Source organism: Crocodylus siamensis, chromosome 5, assembly GCF_052110815.1.
Source record: "Crocodylus siamensis isolate JL-2025a chromosome 5, ASM5211081v1, whole genome shotgun sequence".
NCBI lineage: Eukaryota > Metazoa > Chordata > Crocodylia > Crocodylidae > Crocodylus > Crocodylus siamensis.
This window is the reverse complement of record NC_143399.1, coordinates 92,606,726-92,626,361: the sequence shown is the minus strand read 5'-3', so window position 1 is coordinate 92,626,361 and position 19,636 is coordinate 92,606,726. Positions and strand designations below refer to the sequence as shown.

At 45.6% G+C, this 19,636-nt stretch overlaps 1 long non-coding RNA gene across 1 annotated transcript; it reads right to left on the bottom strand.

Moving 5' to 3' along the window:
* Window positions 1-5,204: 5,204 nt before the first annotated feature.
* Window positions 5,205-19,358, bottom strand: LOC149864405 (uncharacterized). The gene is made up of 4 exons (XR_016442684.1): window positions 19,160-19,358; window positions 16,675-16,725; window positions 14,038-14,083; window positions 5,205-5,269 (listed from the first exon to the last, which is right to left on the bottom strand). It is a non-coding gene; the product is annotated as an uncharacterized LOC149864405 (long non-coding RNA).
* Between the last annotated feature and the right edge of the window lie 278 nt (window positions 19,359-19,636).

The following is a 19,636-nucleotide window of genomic DNA, read 5'->3' as shown; positions in this document are numbered from 1 at the left end:
ATCCAGTTCACTGATGAAGATATTGAACAGCACCGGCTCCAGAACTGAGCCCTGAGGGACTCCACTGCACATATCTTTCCAGGTTGACACTGACCCATCCACCATCACTCTCTCAATGCAGCTCTTGAGCCAGTTTGCTAACCAGTCTACCGTATAATCATCCAAGGCAAATCTTCTCAGTTTATTTATAAGGATGGTATGGGATACCACGTCAAAGGCCTTCTTGAAGTCCAGATAGATAACATCCACCTCGACTCCTGCATCTAAACATTTGGTGACCTTGTCGTAAAAAGAAACTAGGTTAGTCAGGCAGGACCTGCCTGCTATAAACACATACTTGGTTACCCCTCCACATGTGGAATCCCTTTGGTCCCAGTGATTTGAACATGTCCAGTCCCTCCAAGTGTCCTTTTAGCATGTCGGCACTGACCATTGGTCAGCTGATATTCCCCTTGTTGGTGTCCGTGATGCATATTAAGAGTTCATCTAGATTCCTATTTAAGACAGAAGCAAAAAACTCATTGAAGAGCTCTGCTTTGTCCCCACTATCTGTCACTAAGCCCCCCTGCCTGTCCTGTAGGGGTCCTATGCTACCCTGCACCTTTTTTTTGCTCCCAACATACCTAAAGAAGGACTTTTTATTATCCTTAATCCCTGCTGCTAGCCTGAGTTCTAGAGCTGCCTTGGCCTTCCTGACTGACTCCCTGGAGGTGTGGGCCAAGAAGTGTGCTCCTCCTTGCTAGCTAACCCCTGCTTCCACTTCCTGTATGCTTTTTTTTTTTGCCCTTAAGGTAGCCTGGTTAACCCTAGTTAGTTAAAGAGGCTTCCTGACCCCTTTGCCCCTTTTCCTCTGCCATGGGACTGTCTCACTCTGAGCCCAAAGAATGGTATCCTTGAGGATCCATGTTCATCTTGTGGTCAATGATGACCCCCAAGTCTCCTTCTCCTGTAGTGCTAGCCAGCGTAGCACTGCTGAGCCTATAAGGGTGCTGGAGGTTTTGCCTCCCAAGGTGGACAACCTTGCATTTTTCAGTGTTAAACACCATCAGGTTCTCATCCACCCATTTGCTGAGCCTGTCCAGGTCAGCCTGGATTGCCCACCTGTCTTTAGGTGTGGATGCTTTGCCCCAGAGTTTGTTGTCATTGGTGAATTTCCCCAGTCCACTTCTGACTGCAATGTCCACATCATTAATGAAGATGTTGAACAATATGGGTCCAAGGACAGAGCCTTGGGGGACCCCACTGGTCGCAGGGCACCATGACAATTGACTTCTGTCAGTTACCACCCTCTGGGTCCAACCACGGAGTCAGTTTCCAAGCCAGCAGATTGTGGTGGACCCGAGGCCACAACTGGCTAGTTTTGCCAAGAGGTGATCATAGGATACCAGATCAAAGGCATTTTGAAGTCGAGATATATGACTTGATTCCTAGTACCCTGCTAACCAATCCCCTGAGCCTATTAAGGTCAGCCTTTTTAAAGTTTAGCACCTGTGTCCTGCTAGCTATAGTGCCCGCCCTTCTCTGGATAATGAATTTTATCATTTGGTGATTGTTGTCCCCTAAGTTGCCTTGCATCTGCAGGTCCCCCACCAGGTCATCCCCTGTGGCCAACACCAAATCGAGCATGGCATCAGTCCTGGTGGGATGGACTCCTTACCTCCTATGTTAGGTAGAGGTCCTGAATACAGGTTAAGAACCTGCGTGAGCAGTTAGATCTAGCTGACTGTTCCTCCCAGCATATATCTGAGGAGTTAAGGTCCCCCATGGCTACCATACCTCTAGACTGCATAGCCTTCGAGAGCTGCCTGGAAAATTCCTTGTCTACCTTGTCCTCCTGGTGCGGAGGCCTGTAGTAGACTCCCATCACCAGGTCCCTTTCCCTTGACCCCCTTGGATCCTAACCCACAGAGTCTCCGCTTGTCCATCCTCTGATCCCAGTTTGATTAGGGAAGATGTATATTCTTCTTTGACATAGAGAGCAACACCCCCTCTTTTTTTCCCTCCTCTATCTCTCCTGCACAACCTATAGCCCTCTATTCCTACCTGTCACAGAGTCACCTAAGTGCCCCGTGACTGTGAGTGTGATTGGCAGAGCTGCCAATCACCCAGGCAGCTCAGGTGCTGGTTACCAGGGCGACCAGGCGGGTCACGTGGCCAGAAGGGGGCAGGGCCAGGCCTTTATAAACAGCTTAGGCCGGAGCCTGCCTCGCAGTTCCCTTCTGGCTGCCGCAGCAGCAGGAGCTCTGCGGCTGAGCTGAGTGGCCCGAGTTAAGTGGTCGCAGCCTTACCACACTAACTGGCTGCGATGATGCGGGGAACAAGATCGCCCTGAAGGGAGGTAGGACTGAGAGCCCTGGCGGGGCTTGGAGTTATGGTTAGGCGTACGGAGCCTCTGTGTTTATGTTGCAGCCAGATGGCTTGAGCTTATGTTACAGTTTGCACCGGAGGACCGGGTGAGGCTGTAGGGGAGTGAGGAGGCCTCATGGGGGCTCCCCAGCAGCTTGGGGGTTCCCAGTGCCCAGTAGGGGCACAGTGCCAGCAGGGCACTATTGTTGGTGCCAGAGAGGCACCGTATTGTGCCAGGGAGGCGTGGTGTGTGGGGTTGCAGACCCCAGCCCATAAGGGCGGTGTTTTGCCCAGTCGGGCAACCAGACCCAGAGAGGGGACAAGGGGACAGGCACGGCGGCGAGTGCCTGTGCCCCTAGCGCGAGGCGCGGGGTGTCAGCCCTAGAGAGGGCAAGGCCCCAGAGCGGGGCAGAGACAGAGCGCGAGGTGCGCGGTGTCGGCCCCTGAGAGGGCAAGGCCCCAGAGCAGGGCAGAGACAGAGCGCGAGGTGCGCGGTGTCGGCCCCTGAGAGGGCAAGGCCCCAGAGCAGGGCAGAGACAGAGCGCGAGGTGCGCGGTGTCAGCCCCTGAGAGGGCAAGGCCTCAGAGCGGGGCAGAACAAGTGAGGTGACGAGCCAGACCCAGGGGGCGCCGGGATTAGGGCGGCGGTGACGAGCCAGACCCAGGGGGCGCCGGGATTAGGGCGGCGGTGACGAGCCAGACCCAGGGGGCGCCGGGATTAGGGCGGCGGTGATGAGCCAGACCCAGGGGGCGCCGGGATTAGGGTGGCGGTGACGAGCCAGACCCAGGGGGTGCCAGCGATTAGCCGGACGCCGGCAAGAACCCAGCCCAAGGGCGCCGGCATTAGGGCGGCGGTGACGAGCCAGACCCAGGGGGCGCCAGCGATTAGCCGGATGCCGGCGAGAACCCAGCCCAAGGGCGCCGGCATTAGGGCGGCGGTAGCGAGCCGGACCCAGGGGGCGCCAGCAATTAGCCGGACGCCGGCAAGAACCCAGCCCAAGGGCGCCGGCATTAGGGCGGCGGTGACGAGCCAGACCCAGGGGGCGCCAGTGATTAGCCGGATGCCGGCGAGAACCCAGCCCAAGGGCGCCGGCATTAGGGCGGCGGTAGCGAGCCGGACCCAGGGGGCGCCAGCGATTAGCCAGATGCCGGCGAGAACCCGGCCCAAGGGCGCCGGCATCAGGGCAGCGGTAGCGAGCTGGCCCAAGGGCGCCAGTATTAGGCGGCGGTAGCGAGCCGGACCCAGGGGGTGCCAGCGATTAGCTGGACGCCGACAAGACAGGCCCAGGGCGCAGGGAGCCAGCTGGAGATAGGAGCCCGGCCCAAGGGGGCGTGGAGAGGAGCTCAGGGTGCCCGAGGGAGAGAACGAGGGCACCCGAGGGGCGAGGGACTATACAAACATCCCCCAGAACAGCTGCGAGGCTTGGGGGTGTGCTGAAGGGGAGGTTTGGAGGCACGCATAGCCCTTAAGGCAGGGCGCATATAGATACCCCATTTAGGAGTAGGGGCAGGAACACCGATACCGTCCACTAGGGAAACAGGCAGCCTCCCATACAACTTATTGGTCATCAAAGTCATGGCGGGTGAGATTCTGAGGGTGCTAAGTTCACCCTAACGTGACGGTAGGGGGCGCTAGGGAGTTCACGGCCGCCCCTAGGCCCCACTCCCTCACACTACCACTCAGTCATGAGTAGAGTCCCACCAGGTTTCAGTTAGTCTCACTAGGGCAAAGTTATTGCTCGCAAGCAAGAGTTCTAGATCCCCTGCTAACATCTCCTGTTCTAACATCTCTAAGATGAAAATCTGATTTACTGTGTCAAAAGGCCATTATGCTCAAAATTTTAAGTAGCAGGCAAATTAACACTCTCATGAATGTGGCCCATTTACCAACACTGTTTTTTCTGTAGGAAGAATCCAAACTCTAGCAACCACAATGTATTTTTTTAAATTTGAAAACTATTCTTTTTAAGTAAGGTATCCCATACTTGTCAGAGGATAGGGACTAGCAACTGTTGTGATCTTAACTCTAGAAAATAAAGACAAGCACACTACTGGAGTGCAAATTATGTATCAGTACTAGCAATACTCCAACTTTTTTTTTTGATTCCTACATAAGGGTGCTGCAACAGAATGGTCTACCACTTAGAGGGCCTGGAGCCTGGCAGCAGCTCTTTTAAGGCAAAACCTGTTGAAAAAGAAGTGTTTGGGGCCCAAAGGTGGGATTGTCAGACCATTTTTGGAAAAGTGTAGAATGCAGACATAGTCAGTAACTGGAACCTGAGAGGTGCAGACAGCAGACCAAGAAAAATCCTAAATTATGAATAATATTTGCTTAGGTCTTTATATAATCAATACAATTGATTAAATAATAAAGCTTAAGCCTATATATAAACAATAAGCAGTAGTCTAGGAAAACAGAATAAGAATTTTGTTAATCAAGGCTTACTACTATTAGGCTAGGCAAAATATGGATAATTGCTTTTCAAAAAGTGCTAAAAGTAGTTAAAAGTAATGGCTAATGTTTTGCTCCTGGATAAGAATTTTTTGTATTCAGCTAGAATAACTGAGTAGGGTAAAGTGAAGATAAATACCTTGTTAGAAAAGAAGTTGTAAGGGAAAGTTAAAGGAGATTCTGAAGGCATGAAAGCAGAGGAAAAGGTATCTACCACTGAAAACATCTATTGTCAGTTTTGGCCATTCTCAAAGCGCTTATGCTAAGCTGCAGATGTGTAGCTAAAGCTGAGAGCCCCAAACCCTGTTTCAGAGTGAACCTTTGCAGTTGTTACAACTAGCCTGGTCAGGAAATTAAAAGAAACAGTCTGTGGAATTTCAGTGATTGAAAGAGGTAAGAAATGGTACCTTGCAAAAATGTAAGTTTCACAAGGACAGAAGGAACCCAGGTCAGTCCAGTTGCCAAAGTATCACTGAAACAAAAGAAAAAATGAATATAATCAGTTAGAAAACAATCTATTAAAATAAGATATGCATAAATATTGGGCCTAAGCTGGGGAGTATTCAGAGAACACAACCAGTTCAAGGCTTGCTCCTAGTGTCCTCTTACTTCTAAGTCTCTCTAGGTAGTACATGTCACAGGCTGTATTGTATTGTTGCAGGTAGTTCGATACGCAATTCAATTCGGAGGAGATTCGACCCGATTCAGCAGCTGAATCTCTTAATCTGAATTGAATTGGGACACCAATAAAAAGGTCCAAATTGATTCAAAGCTGTCCAAATTGATTCAAAGAGCTTCGGAGATTCAGGCAGTCCCCACTCGCCACAGCAAGGAGCTGGACCTGGACTCCATGCCGGTAAGTAGGGGTCGGGGAGGAGCTAGAGGAGGAGGGAGGGGACCATGAGGGCATGCCTGCCAGGCCCCACCCCCTGCCTGCTCCCCCAGCCCCCTGAGCACCCCCCTGACCCTCACCCGCTCTCCCATCTATGTCAATGGCTGCCCTGTCTGGCCCCAGCTCCCAGTTCTTTAAAAAGAAAGCCCTGCATTCACCGGCTGCTGCCAGGAGTGGGGGTGGGATCCCTGATGCCCCCCACTGCCCTGTGTTATGTGGGGGGCTCTGCTACAATCCCCCATCGTCCACTCACTCTCCGAGCCCCATAATGGCTGCCCCACCCAGCCCCAGCTCCGGGTTCTTTAATAAAAAGCCCTGTACTCACTGGCTGCCACAGCAGCCATCAAAGCTTCTGCTGGCTCATGAAAGAGCCCCCCATGCAGCACAGGGCAGTGGGGGGCAGCAGGAATCACTGCCCCCACCCCAGCATCGCAGCAGCTGGTGAGTGCAGGGCTTTTTTTGCTTTTTTTTTTTTTAAGAACCAGGACACTGGGGCTGGGCAAGGCAGCCATTGACAAGGTGAGTGGGAGAGTGGGCAGGGGATGGGGCCTGTTTGATTTGGAAATTCGGCCAGTTTCAGTGGCAGCTGAATCTTCAAATTGGATTTGGCCGAATTGATTTGGGACAGTGATTCGAATCACCAGATTGGCTGAATCCAAATCCAAAGCAAATATTAGCTGCTTTGCACAGGCCTAATTATTACCCTTAGAAGTCTGGGGGGATTAGATCACCCCCAATCTAACTCAATAATTAGATAGGTGCTGGTAGCCTGACCTAAGGTAGATTGGGAGGAGACAGCAGGGTCTGCAGGTGGGCTTGCAGGGATTGGGGGGGTTAGTGTCACAATCAGGGGTGGGGGGTTGGTGGGATCAAAGAACTTCTCTGACCCTGTCAAACCTCCCCAGACCCCTTCAGCCCTTCCCAATGACACTGAATCATCCCATATCCCACAAGCCACTCCTGGGCCTGGTTTTACCATTTTTCATTGATGCTTAGAGCCCAATTGAATTAAGTTAAGGTGGGGGGAGAGGGGCCTGGCAGCTCTGCAGGGACATTGGGGGACTAGAGGCTTTGCAGAGGTCTGAAGAGGAAGGGTCTTTTGGGATGGGGGGGCTCTCTCTCCCTCAAAGAAGGGCTACATTTAGCTCCCCCCAACTCTCCCCCCCAGAAAAGAACAAACCCTTGGCAAACCAACCCCACCAATCCTGCCCACCCATCCTTTCACCCCAAATTACTTTGATTAGCTCGCCATCTGTGTTGGGGGGTGGGGGAGATAAAAATAGACCAGTGTGGGGAGGTATAGCACAGCTTCAGAACTGGGGAAGAAGCTGGCCTTTCCCATCCCTGGGGCTGTGCTCTAAACATGTTCAGATGTTCATCTAGATAGGTCTAACTGTGCCTAATATAACTTAAAGGTACCTTGGTGGTTCACTAAGTTAGACTGGCTCAGTCATTTTTTGACCAATTTAACCTTCCTGGAACTTCTGTATAGTTCGCACTTAGATCAACCTAACTAGAGATCTAAGTGTAAGGTCCACACATTGGCAAATTAAGTCAGATCAGGTGGCCATTTTTAATGTGATCTAACTTCCTAGAACATCTGCACCCACTCTAAGGGGAGAGGGGGCAACTAGGGCAACAATCCCTGGCATTGACCTGTTGGGGGGGCACAAAAAAAAGCAGCTGTCATAGCTGCTCTCCCAGATGCCATGCTGCTGTTAGCAACCCAGCACAGCCTCTGCCATCTGCCCTACCATCTCTCAAGACACAGAACTGTCCAGTTACACCTATGCCTGGATTAATAAAAATTGGAAGAATTCATCTGCGGAAGAAGACTAGCTCCAGGTAGATTATTTACAGGCAGACAGGAAAGCAGCTCCCAGGAACATAAAAGTTTTAGCAACAATGACTTGGAGTCAGAGGGAGGGAAGTTGTTGGGTTTATGTTGAACTCTTTCAGAATTTGCTGAAAGTTTTTAGTGCAACTCATGAATGATGCTGGAGAAAGACCATGGGTATGTTAATAATTTCAGGGCTCATGAGAAAGACTAGCAGTTTACAGGAAATTACTGGTATAATACCTTTAGTCTAAAGGTTCAAAGCAGCTTTGAAGGCATTCTGAAGGCCCCTCTGCAGGTAAATTCACAATGGGATCTACTGTGCAACTCGCACAATCCCACTTCCTGCCATGCCACACATGCACGGCAGGAAGCGCAATTGTAAAATCGCACATTAGATCCTATTGTGCCTTATTGCTGATGCAGGGGGAGCCTGGTCCCAGGGGTCCCACTGCACCAGCAAGAAACAAACTCCCATGGTTGGGAGCCCCACATACCCCAGCTGAGGGTTCCCAGCTGTGGCAGCACGCCACACATCCCTGGAGCTAAACAATTGCCAGTGTAGTGATCTCCCAATTCCAGGGGTGCAGGAAATCCCAAAGGCTGGAGAATCATTGCATGGGTGAACCTCATGTCCCAGAGATGCAGGGAAACATCCAGGGCCAGAGGATCACATATTCCACCCCCTGCCTGCTCACCTGCCCTGGGGGTATGGGAAACCCCTGGGCCAAAAGGGTCATGGTGATCCTCCAGCCTCAGGGGTTTTCCACACCCCTGGGGCAAGGGGATTGCAACTGAGGAGGTCATCCAGCTTCAGGTTTCCCATATTCTGAGGCCCTAGGGATTGCAGCAGTTGTGATCCGTAGGGGTTGGAAGTGCAGAAACCCCACAGACTCTAGGAATCACTGCTTCTGTGATCCCTAGGGGGTAGGGGTGTTAAGCTGGGCATGCAGCTGGAAACCTCAACAGGGCTGTCAGCTATACCCTGCTATATATGCAAATTAAAGCTTGATACTTTTCATTACGGGGGCAAAATTTTGCTACCGGGATTTCCTGGTAGCAGCAAAACAAGCAGTATGGCGCATGCTACAATAGCATGTTCTGGAACAAATGAGGGCTTGGTTCTCCAGGGAGATACTGGCTGCCAGCCAAAGCGTTTCCACTCTTTCCACCTTTTATTTGTGTCCCAAGAGCCAGGAAAGGCTGTGCAGGGGCAAGTTGTCCAAAGCAGGACACAGTCCCCCCACAACAAAGCACATGAGTTCAGGGGTATGTGCCGGAGCATGAAGTAGCAGCACAAATTTGTGCCACTACTATTTGTGTGGCTGCAGGCACATGCCCCTACACATCTGGACATGGCCTCAGAGTATTTTTTTATGTGTATGACTATTATAAAAAGGCTTCTGGAGGTGTATAAAACAATTTTGGTAGTGTTATACCTTCATCCTAAATGCTTTTGCAGCTCTAAGTGTATTAAGGGATACATTCTGAAAATGTCATGGCATTCAGGGATTTCAGTTGACACTAATAGGGATAAACGTGTTTTGAACCATTAATGCTAGATTGTAATTTTCGGCTGAGTTGTCAGCATGCTGTTCACAAGATTGGTCACATGAAGATAGCTAAAGATTACTTCCTTACACAGAACTAGGCTTTAGAAATTCAAACACTGAAAATGTTTCTAAATATTAAGGCTTTCATATACATTAACTCCTTGAGTCATGTATTAGCATAGGATATAAATGCACAAAGAAGCATTCATAACTCCCATTTAAAATAGATTCAGGAGAAACTGTCAGTAAAAAGAGCAGAGCAAAAAACTGAGATGTAAAATGCGTGCTTCCTTCAAATCCTCCCTCTTTCTCTGACAAAAGCAGCCACCTGATCCTTTATTTCTTCATAGTTTTATAGTTGGTAGGGTTGGAAAGGACCTAGGTAGATCATCAAGTGTGATGCCCTGCCATGGGCTGGAAAGAATGCTGGGGTCAAACGACCTCGGCTAGGTGATTATCCAGCCTCTTCTTTCCTCAATGTTTTCAACATGATTTTCTCTGAAGAAGGTAAGATTCCAGTTGACACTCAATAACTGTGAAAAGCTAAATTCAAAATATATTTGGAATTAGGTATACCACTTTGTTATAGGCTGAGAATATGCATTAACTTACTGTTTTTAATTAATTGTGTCAGAAAATTGTACAAAACTTTAAAGGAAATCGAGTAGAAAATACTAAATTGCTTATGAAACAAAGGACAGCTATTTGCCAGATGATAATCCTAAAAACAGAGTTATGAAGGTAAGTAGGCTGCTTAAACCATTGTTTTTGTTAAGAGAAGTTGTATTAATAACTAATTATCTGACCAACCATAGACTGGGTGATGGAGTTAATTAACACCTACATAGATGTTAGAATAACCTTTTCTAATGAAGGAAACATTCTGATTCTCTCTTTTAATTTATACTTTATTAAAAATCTGAAAGATGATTTACATAGATAGCTCCAGGCTGGGATCACAAAGTATCTTTTACATGTCAACAGCTTAAATACTTGTCTGAAATTTACCAGGATAACCAGTAAGTGGATGTTCTGGAGCAAGCAACTGTCTCTAAATGGACTTTCCAAGTTAATATATAGTCATCCAGGAGAAAAATAACATTTAAAATGTTTATAGTGCTTTATAATGTCAGTGTGACATACAGTCATTAATTAACTTTCATACTTCAAGGAAAGAAATAACTGCTTCTATTTCACAGGTATAAAAAGAGAGCCAGTGAGAGTAAATTGCCCAAGTTACCACAGCATTACTATGATTGAATACACCTGAATGGGTAAGCACAGTTAAAAACAAACAAACAAGAAAAACACACCCCCGCCCCCAAATCTGAAGTTACTGTGACTGGCCTGAAATTGGAATTTTAGAGAGTGTAACTTTCAGTGTTGTGCTCTGTCAATAAGCATACAGAGAGAAAGCAGGGAAAATATTACAGATTTTAATGAAAGACATTGCAAAAGTTTTGTATATAATGCAAAATTCATGTCAAATTTAGCTGAGATTAGTCTCTGGACTTTGCTATAATTACAAACCGCAGCACAGGTTTGGTGTAGAGTCTCAAGCTTTGCTTGACACGGTTCATGCTATTTTCTCTCTACAGGATCCTCAGGGGAGCTTGCTTTTTTTACCTTCCCCAAATCTCAGTTTAGGTACCTTCACTGAGAATGAAGTCACTGTGCAGTGACTTCATCCTCTACTGAGTATGTCATGGGGTTGTGCATGACTTTTTGCCACAATCTTTGTCTTTCTAAATTAGCTGTTAGGGTGCACTGTCCCACTTTTAATCAGGGTCTTTGGAAGGAAACTAGGGGAAGAAAGGGGAGAGTCCCCATGGGTTCAAACACTCCATAGTTCCCACTAGGTGCATAGGAAGTTCTTTAGCAATTGTACACTAAAGAAAAGATGCCTTGTAATCTCAAGGTTGCTATTGCTAGGATCTTTCATTCTTTCCTGCTCCAACTCAAGATTAATGAAAAATATTAGTGCCAGCAGTGGCCTCTCTCCCCTGCTACCAAATGTCCAATATGAACTTGCGTAATAGCTTGTGTCTGACAGATCGTACCTCCTTTCAACTAACCTGTTGAATGAAAGCAAGCCAGCCAGTGCTCCTTATGGTACCAGACATAGAGGAAACAGGATTATCCAGGAAAGAAAGAGTAGGCTTTATCACTTAGTACATAAACAAAAGATAGATCTTTCTGAGACATGGGATTTTCATGGTTGTTTGTATTGATGTAAAATAAGGACTTCCTTTCTGAACAAAAGTCTTTTTCTTGATTAGATGGTTAATTCATGTGCAGTAAGAGTGAGGTAGTTAGTCTGACCTCAGGCTAACATGGCTATAAGGTGTCACTTTAGTATTCCTTTTTTTTATGTGCCAAATGGTTCCTACAGCAGAATGATGATTAAGATTGTTTTAATTGATAGGAGGGTTACATTAAAAAGAAGCAGCTAAGCAGAACCAGTAGATTCATACAATGCAAAGCTTACAGGAATTACAAATGACATTCATATCTTCATATTGCAAATCTAATAGAGCAAAAAGAGTGTAACAACAAAACCAAGCTATTTTCTATCAACAACCTGTGAGCCAAAACCAAGCTAGACACCAGGAAACTTATTGTAAAGAGGTTTTTGGCCCATCAAGGGCTAAGAACTTAACCGCAGGTAGTCAGCAGATGGTAGTGTGCCTAGCTGCAGACCAGATGTAAGTGACAGCCTGCTAGTGATGAGAAGGGAGCGCTAGTAGAGCAGAAGGCAGACTTTTGGGTTGGGGAGGAGCTCTGAGTTAAAGTTGTTCCTCTCCTGATGTCTGAAGCAAGGCATAGGGTTTGGGATTGTTTCCTTGTTCTGTTTACTGTGGAAGCAAGATTGTTCTCTGGAGAATAAATTGGTTTGAGAGACTGAAAAATCTGAGATTCATGTATCTAAGGCATCAGGGTAAGTGAGCTGCTTACATTTTTTTAAGTTCACTGCCAAAGCACTGCCCCCCACCCCTCCAAAAAAAAAAAATGCTTACATCTGGTAGCCCCACAACCTTTTCCTAGTACAACTGTAACTGTAACTTTAGAAGCAGATCCAGGGGGGCTGATGTGGTGTAGTTGCACCCTACCCCACTTTGAATCCTGGTTCACTCAAAGTTTAAAACCATCTCCCTGGCAATCTTATTTTCTGTTAGCTGATCTTGGTAATGTAGCTCGTACTTCACAGCTCTACAGATAGTTTTTAACTCTAGCTAAAAATGTTAACCCGGGTGTGGAAATGTTAACTCAGGCGAACATTAACTGAACTGTGGAAATAACTTTTCAGTAAAATATTGGATGCAATGTCAAGATGCTCAAAAAGATGGGACTGTGTTTTATGAATCTGGAAAAATATACATTTAATTTAAAATGACTACAAGACTAATAAAACAATGTATTTTCATTATTTTTCCTAGTTTGTTGTGGTTTTCAATAGGTAATATATGATATAACACATTCCTATAAAGTTATCTTTTTTTTATTCAATCTTAACTTGAATATTATATCCCTAGGCTTCTAGCATATTAGTAAAGCTTTTAGCTTCTTCTTAATGGGAGAAAATGTGCTGTGTTATTTGTGATGCATCACATTTGTACCTCCCTTTTCAAAATCTTCAGTCCACCCATGATGTACCCCTGCCGGGTTTCTCATCTGGGAACCAAAGCTTTGCCCAAAAAGAAAAGAGGAGGAGGAAAAATGACATCACCCCTCCAAAAATATCTGTGTACCTGCTGATGTGCAAAATATGTTAGTCATTAAAAACCGAATAAACTAGCAGCACAGAAAAATGTAGATATGTGATTTTAGTGCAATGTTAACTTGAATTCTTTGCTGATAATATATGAGTCTTAACTAAATAGCAGGAAAGACCAGAAAGATGAATTTGCAGACTCATATCAACTTCCAAGTTGGTTCCCTTTCTGGCTTTACTAAGACACAGAACTGTATAACTCAAGAGACTCAGTCTTTCTGTTTCACTACATACTTTCCTTTAAATAATTCCATTTTACTTTGCACAAAGAAGACAAACAGCAGCAACGAGAACAAAATTCTTAATTTATTGCCATAAACACGAAATTTTAATAAAGCTGTTTCTCAGGGTTTAGGAAATAGGCAAATGTTTCAATATGTTTCTTTCTGAAAGCCTCAAAATCCAATCAGAAGTCCAACTAGGGAAAAATTGATTCTTTCTCTTCTGATACAGAGGGCTCAGTTCTGACTTGTTCCACTGTCATTGAAGTCAGCAGGAGTTGTACATAACTGAGGTTGATACAGTGCTTTACCAACACAGGTGACCTTACATTCTTCAAAACCTTTCATAAACATTCAACTTGATTAATATATAGGGTTAACTTTTACAGCATTTTTGTGCATTCAATGATAATACCAAGTAAGATTTTTTTTTTTCAGTGCAGTATTTAATTTTAGTACTTTTATTGCATTCAAACCTTTGGGTCCTTTTCTGGATTACTTGACTCTTCTGTGGGATTTTGCAAGAACAATAACATTTCAAGATCTTTATCTGTAGTTATTGACTTATATGCAGGATAAAACATTGTTTTTCCTAACATTAAATATGAACAATATAGTAATTAGTGCATATTTCCAAGAAGATTAAGAGAAATTGATCCAAATTTAACTTAAAGAGTTTTTGATTGAGTCGTAAATCAAATAACAGGGTTTTCTTCCCCCACAACTAAATGTTGGACAGAATTAAATATGTTCATTAATTATACTTTTACTGGGGATGTCCATGCTTTGGGGTAGGATGATGTCAGTTAGTACAGTGCACTGTGTTTTCATCATAAAATGTTAGTTCCTTGAAAACAGAACTGTTAGTGACCTTACAGTACCTTTTGGGTATGGGATGGAACTTCTGGGAAAGGGTGGCAGAGAAGGAAAAACACTATCAATAGCTCAGGGGTCAGGTCACTCACCTGGAGACACAGGTTTGAGTTCCTTTGATGCCAACATGGTCTCCTTCTGTATGAAAAATAATTCCTACAGTCTTTTATTTGTCTCAGTGTAGAATGGCGCATCTACAATTTCCCATTTTTTATAATTTAGATTTTTCTCAGGACAGAGAAAAAAAATTCTTTTCCTGTCCAGCTCTAGTTGCTAAACTCCTTATTTGGAGCGTGTTTAATATGCAAATATATGCCTTAATTAACGTTAGCAATACTATTTTGAAGGTTCTTTTGGGGCAGGGGGTAAGGGAATTAAACGTATAATCAGAACAATGACATGTAAAATACTAGTTTATTGTTCTCCAAAGCATTATTTCTACAGGCAAGAAGTTTGTTATGATATCAAGGGCTATTCAATAGGCACCTGTTGTATATCATTCTACCTGTAATCTACCAAAAATTGCACTACCATTCTCTATAGTCTTTAATATACTATAAAGGTAAGTGAAGTATAAGTCTTTCGTATAATATGTTCAGGGCCCGTTTTAGGATCCCATGGCAATCTTTACCATATAAATTATAGTAATCCATGTAGTGCATCTTCACTGACATTAATGGAGGTCCATAGTGGGGTTCCACACATCTTGATTGCCAGTCTATCTATAGAAAGTTGAGTTGAAGCACCTTTTTCTGAAGATTTGACAAAATTATTTGAATAGATCAGTTTTCTATTTGATTTTTATAGACACTGTAGGAGCAACTAAGGCTAGATAGAGATGTTCAAAAAGCTTGAGGTGGAATTGATCTAACTTCCACAGGTTTCTGTAAGTGGTCTAAGTTAGACTGGTAGGGAATGGAACACACATTTGCCCTTTTGGTGGTTGGTGGGCAGGAGGGGACATGCAGACTGCCTGCAGTGGCCAAGGCCAACAGGTTGGGGTTCCTGTCTCCTGCCACCCCAACCCTTCAAAGGTGAGCCATCTACACTGTCTTCTGCTTGGTGGAGGGGAAGCAGGGGTCCCATGCTGGGGTCTGGGTGGCCCCTGAGATGTGCTGTGCAGCCTGGGTTGGGCTTTGTGGGGCTGTGTCAGGGCCTGGGGTTCCCTGGCTGGGTGTATGACCAGGGTCAGGCTCTGTGGGGATGTGCCTGACCATGGTGCTCCCTGCCCCCTTATCTTCAGCTGGCAGGAGACAGGGCAGGAGTCTGTGCTGCTTTTGCTCTGGGACAGCTTGGGGATGGGACCCGTGGGTGGTTGGACAGAGCAGTCAAGTGCACGCCAAGTGCTAGCACACCACCCTATGAGGGCAGAGTTGTGGGGTCTGCAATGGAGCCTGGGATGCTGGAGGGCAGCAATCTAACTTGAATCAATGGGGAATCTGGTACAGAAGTTCAATTTACCTGTCTAACTTAAATTGATTCAGTTTGAGGGAATAGCCATCCAAGACTATCTTAGACCAGGTTCCACTATTTTCAGATCAGTCTGTGGGCCAAACTTCTGTACAGTTATGGGTTTAGATCAATTTCTGATCACTTAGACTAAGTTATTTGCAATGCCTGGCCTAAGTGAAGTTCACTGCAAAGCTTTTTTGGCAGGGGTTCCCAAACTGTGCTACACGTACCCCTGGGGATATGTAAGACATCTCTGTGGGGTATATGAGAAAAATTGTGTCATCATGGCAGATTTTATTTTCATTATAATAATAATTGGCATTTAAAGGATTAAAGTATAAAACATATGGTGGTAGGGACACATGGGCAGCTGATAGATCTGGAAGGGGGTACACAATAAGAAAAGTTTGGGAACCTCTGGTGTAGGGAGTAGTCTCTTTCCCAATTCAAATACTGCTTGGCTAATATAAAGGTTAGCTTTACAAATCTCTCAAGAATATTGGGCATACTATTCCTTTAGCAAAAAAGAGGACAAAATATCTTCCTGTGCCTATTCTATAAATTGATTCTTGTATTGACTGATATTTTCACATAGTAAAACAGAAGAAAGTGAACCAATGTGAAGGTGGGGTATGTTTTCCACCCATTTCCATGCTGTAATACTTTATAAATTCAGCATGATGTGTCATAATGAGTGAGGCCAGTATTTTGATTGCCATGTATGGTATATATAGGCAGCTCTTGTGAATGAAGCACAGTTGCAACACATGAAGTATCTTTACATCGTTAGTTTGCTATTCAATATACAAGGAGGGTTTAAATTGGTTTCTGAAGAACCATGGGGAAAAAAGGAAGCTGAAATGTGATGTGTAAGAAAGGGGTAGATTGTACCCCTTTCTCTTGAGAGGAAAAAAAAACCAGCCCTAGATATCTTGCCATAGTTGAACTGTTAATGCAGGAAAATTATGTATATCTGAAAAAAAATCTACTAACTTACTGTGACTAAAACTTTTCAAGTTACAGTACTACAAATTCAGTTTCATATCTTCAATTTTTAAGTAAATGGGAGCTTGGGGTGATCAGGACCTCTGATAACCAGGCATTTAAAAGTAGATTACTATAGTAAATATGAGTTTCTGTGCCTAAAGCTTGAAAATATTTATCCTGGTGTCTTTTAGAGACCCAATTCTACTTTTTTCTCCCTCTTTTCTTTCTTTTTTTCACAAACAGAACTCCAGCTGAAGTCAATAGAGGCTTCACAAAACTAGTCCACTTACCTGAAGCCATAACTGGATGTCAAAGCTGTATTTGCTTCTTATTGGAAGTACCTGTAGTTATTGGAAAAGATTAAGGATAAACAGTTCAAGAATTCTGGAAGACATTTGTAGTCTTCTTTATTAACAATCCAGTCCTCCTACAACTGATGCCAATGGGGGGAAAACCTATTAAAGGAAGTATATAGAATTTGTTTGGACTTAACCTAGAGGATTCAAAATCCAGAGACTCTATTCATAATTTCTTTGTTATTGAGCTATGGGAAAATACTTTATTTAAGTATAATATTTAGAGTATCTTCTCTTCCTGCAGCAAAATCAGGAAAAATGTTAAAAAATATCTATTACATATTCTATAATACATGCTATAGGAAGAAAATGCAAACTAGCTAAATTGGTTTTAGGTCGTACCCTAATAGTGACAGTTCCATTTTATTTCTTTACTCTGCTGTGAGCTGGATTCTGTCTCCCCTACCCTGTTCCAGTGTCATGTTGAGTAGTTCCTTAGAGTCAAATCTAAAGAAGGACTGTTCGAGTGAATTGTGGTAACTCCTAGTTTTTGGATGCCTGGCCCCTGAAGTGGGATCCAAACATAGTTAGGCACCTAAATTCTATATAGAGTTCCTGGGGAGAGTTAAGCACCTCAGAAATGCAATCCAAAAACGTGTGTTGAGCAGGGAGTTTCCTAGTGCTAGCCAGTAGGAAGCACTAAGTACAAGAATGTGTCTGATCAGAAGAACTCTCTCTGAATCGAAGGCACCCGAGTTGGGGATAACAAGGGGGTGCCTTCCTCCAGTCAAGATCCAGATTTGGAACCCACTCCAGAGAGAATGTGAATATAATTTTCTGAGCAGGGCTCACTTTGACAGTGCAGGAGATGGTGGTGGGTAACAGTGTTGGTGCCCACCTTTTTGATACCAAGTTAGTAGCTAGAGCACTCATTGAGGAAGTGGGGAAACTGAGTTCAGTTCCCTCCTTTCCCTGAGAGAGTTCAGACCTATTTCTGCTGTCTCCCAGGAAACTGCTTCAGATGAGGACTCTCCAACCCTTTTGTATCACTGTACAGAAGAATGCAAGACGGAGCATGACTTTGTAGTCTAATTGTTAAACCATAAAGCTTCGGGAGGTTGTGGGTGGGGTAAGCAGGGGACGAATGGAGGCCAGGGTTCCAGTCCCTGCTCTCAGGATTATTTCTAGTTTCTATCAGATGTCTATTTAATATAAAAAAAAAAAAAAAAATATTGGGACCGGAACCAAAGGGTCAAGTGGCTTTAGCACTCTCCCCTTCTGGCCTTATACATCTTCCATTGCTTTCTGTACAATGGTATGGGTTCATTAGGAGGACTGGACAAAACATCTAAATTATATTGCTCTGCAAAATCAGTTAGCATTGCCACCTTTCTGCCCATGTCTGCGCTTCCCAAAGAGATCTTCTTTTGAATGGGCCTTTTTTATGGTGCCTTTTGTCATTTAAAAAAAATGATCTCCGATTGAGGATAAAATTACTGGGGAAATAATACCTCAAGTTTGGGCACACAATGAACGGGATCTATTTTAACCTTAAATATGAAAGGATTTTTAAAATATCTATTACAAGATAGTGAAATATTGGCAAGATGAATAGGACCAGTTAAATATGGAGGCAAGTTTTAAATGTACAAGCATGAAACCAGGTGTTGGCTGTAGTAGTGTTTGTCTAAGGACACAGGAAGACAGGTTCTCTGGGTATATGTGATGTATTTTAATTAGACCTATGCTATCTTTTATTAGACCAACTAAATGCTTGGAAAAAAATGTTCTTTGAAAGCTTTGGGGACAAACCCTCTTCTTCAGGCATAGCAACTGTCTGCTGCTGTTTGTGTGCTCTCCTGGGTAGAATAGCAAGCATTGAAGAGTCTGAAGAAAGGGGTTTGTGCCTCAAAGCTTGCAAAGAACATTTTTTTCCAACCATTTAGTTGGTCTAATAAAAGCACAGGTCTAATTAAAAGAGATCACATCTACCCAAAGAACCTGCCTGCCCGTGTCCTTAGACCAACGTGGCTATAGCCAAGAATCCTGAAGCATGAAGCTAAGATTTAAAGGGTGGGGGAGGAGAGGGCGGCAGGAAATCTTGGGATGAACTGTGATTACAAGGAGGATGGAAGAGAGTGCCTCTGGCCACCTTGCCCAGGTAATCAGAGGGCCGGTTCTGACTGAAACCTTCGGTGGTTTGTGGGGAAAACTATGGAAGGCAGGAGGCAAAAGGTGGCAGCAGTGAGTCGCTGTGAAACCTGATATTGGTGGCAAGCAGTTTCCTGACAGAGCCTGCTCAGTGTGGATGAATACATGGCTATCTATTGAAATCCCGATCTGCTAAGAAAGCGCGTGCTGGCTCGTATGGGTGAAGCGACCTGCCGCATGGCTTCCCGCTGCCTTCAGGACGTGTTTGGGTGGCGGCAGCGAAAGAGCAAGGGAACAACCCCCTCCCGGCCCAGCTGTGCTTTATTACCTCCCGAGCCACCCGGCTCCAGGGACGCCGCCGGCCGTCTCGCTCCCTTCCCCCGCGCCGGGCAGCCCCTGCTCCCCTCCCGGGGAGATGAAGTGATCTCCAGCAAGGGGAGCGGGGGCAGAAACGTCATCTCGGCTCGGGGGTTCCCTGCTTCAAGTTTGTCCGGCCCCGGGGGGTGGGGAGGAGCCGCCAGCGCGGCTAAGGGGAGCTCAAGGGCAGCGCCCGCGGGCACTTGCTGGCAGGCGCCCTCCCGCGCTGCTGCCCCGCTCGGCCGGCGGCGGCAACAAAGGCTCGGCGCCGCTGTCCCGGGGGCGCGGGCGGCGGAGGAGGAGGAGGGGCGGGAAGGGAAAGGAAAGGCTCGGGCTGCTCTGACATGATGCAAGGAGCAAGAAGCCGGCGCTGATCGCGTGAGGAGCCGCGCCCCCCGCCCCGGCGGCAGCGGCAGCGGGGGGAGGTGGCGGCAGCTGCGCCTGTATC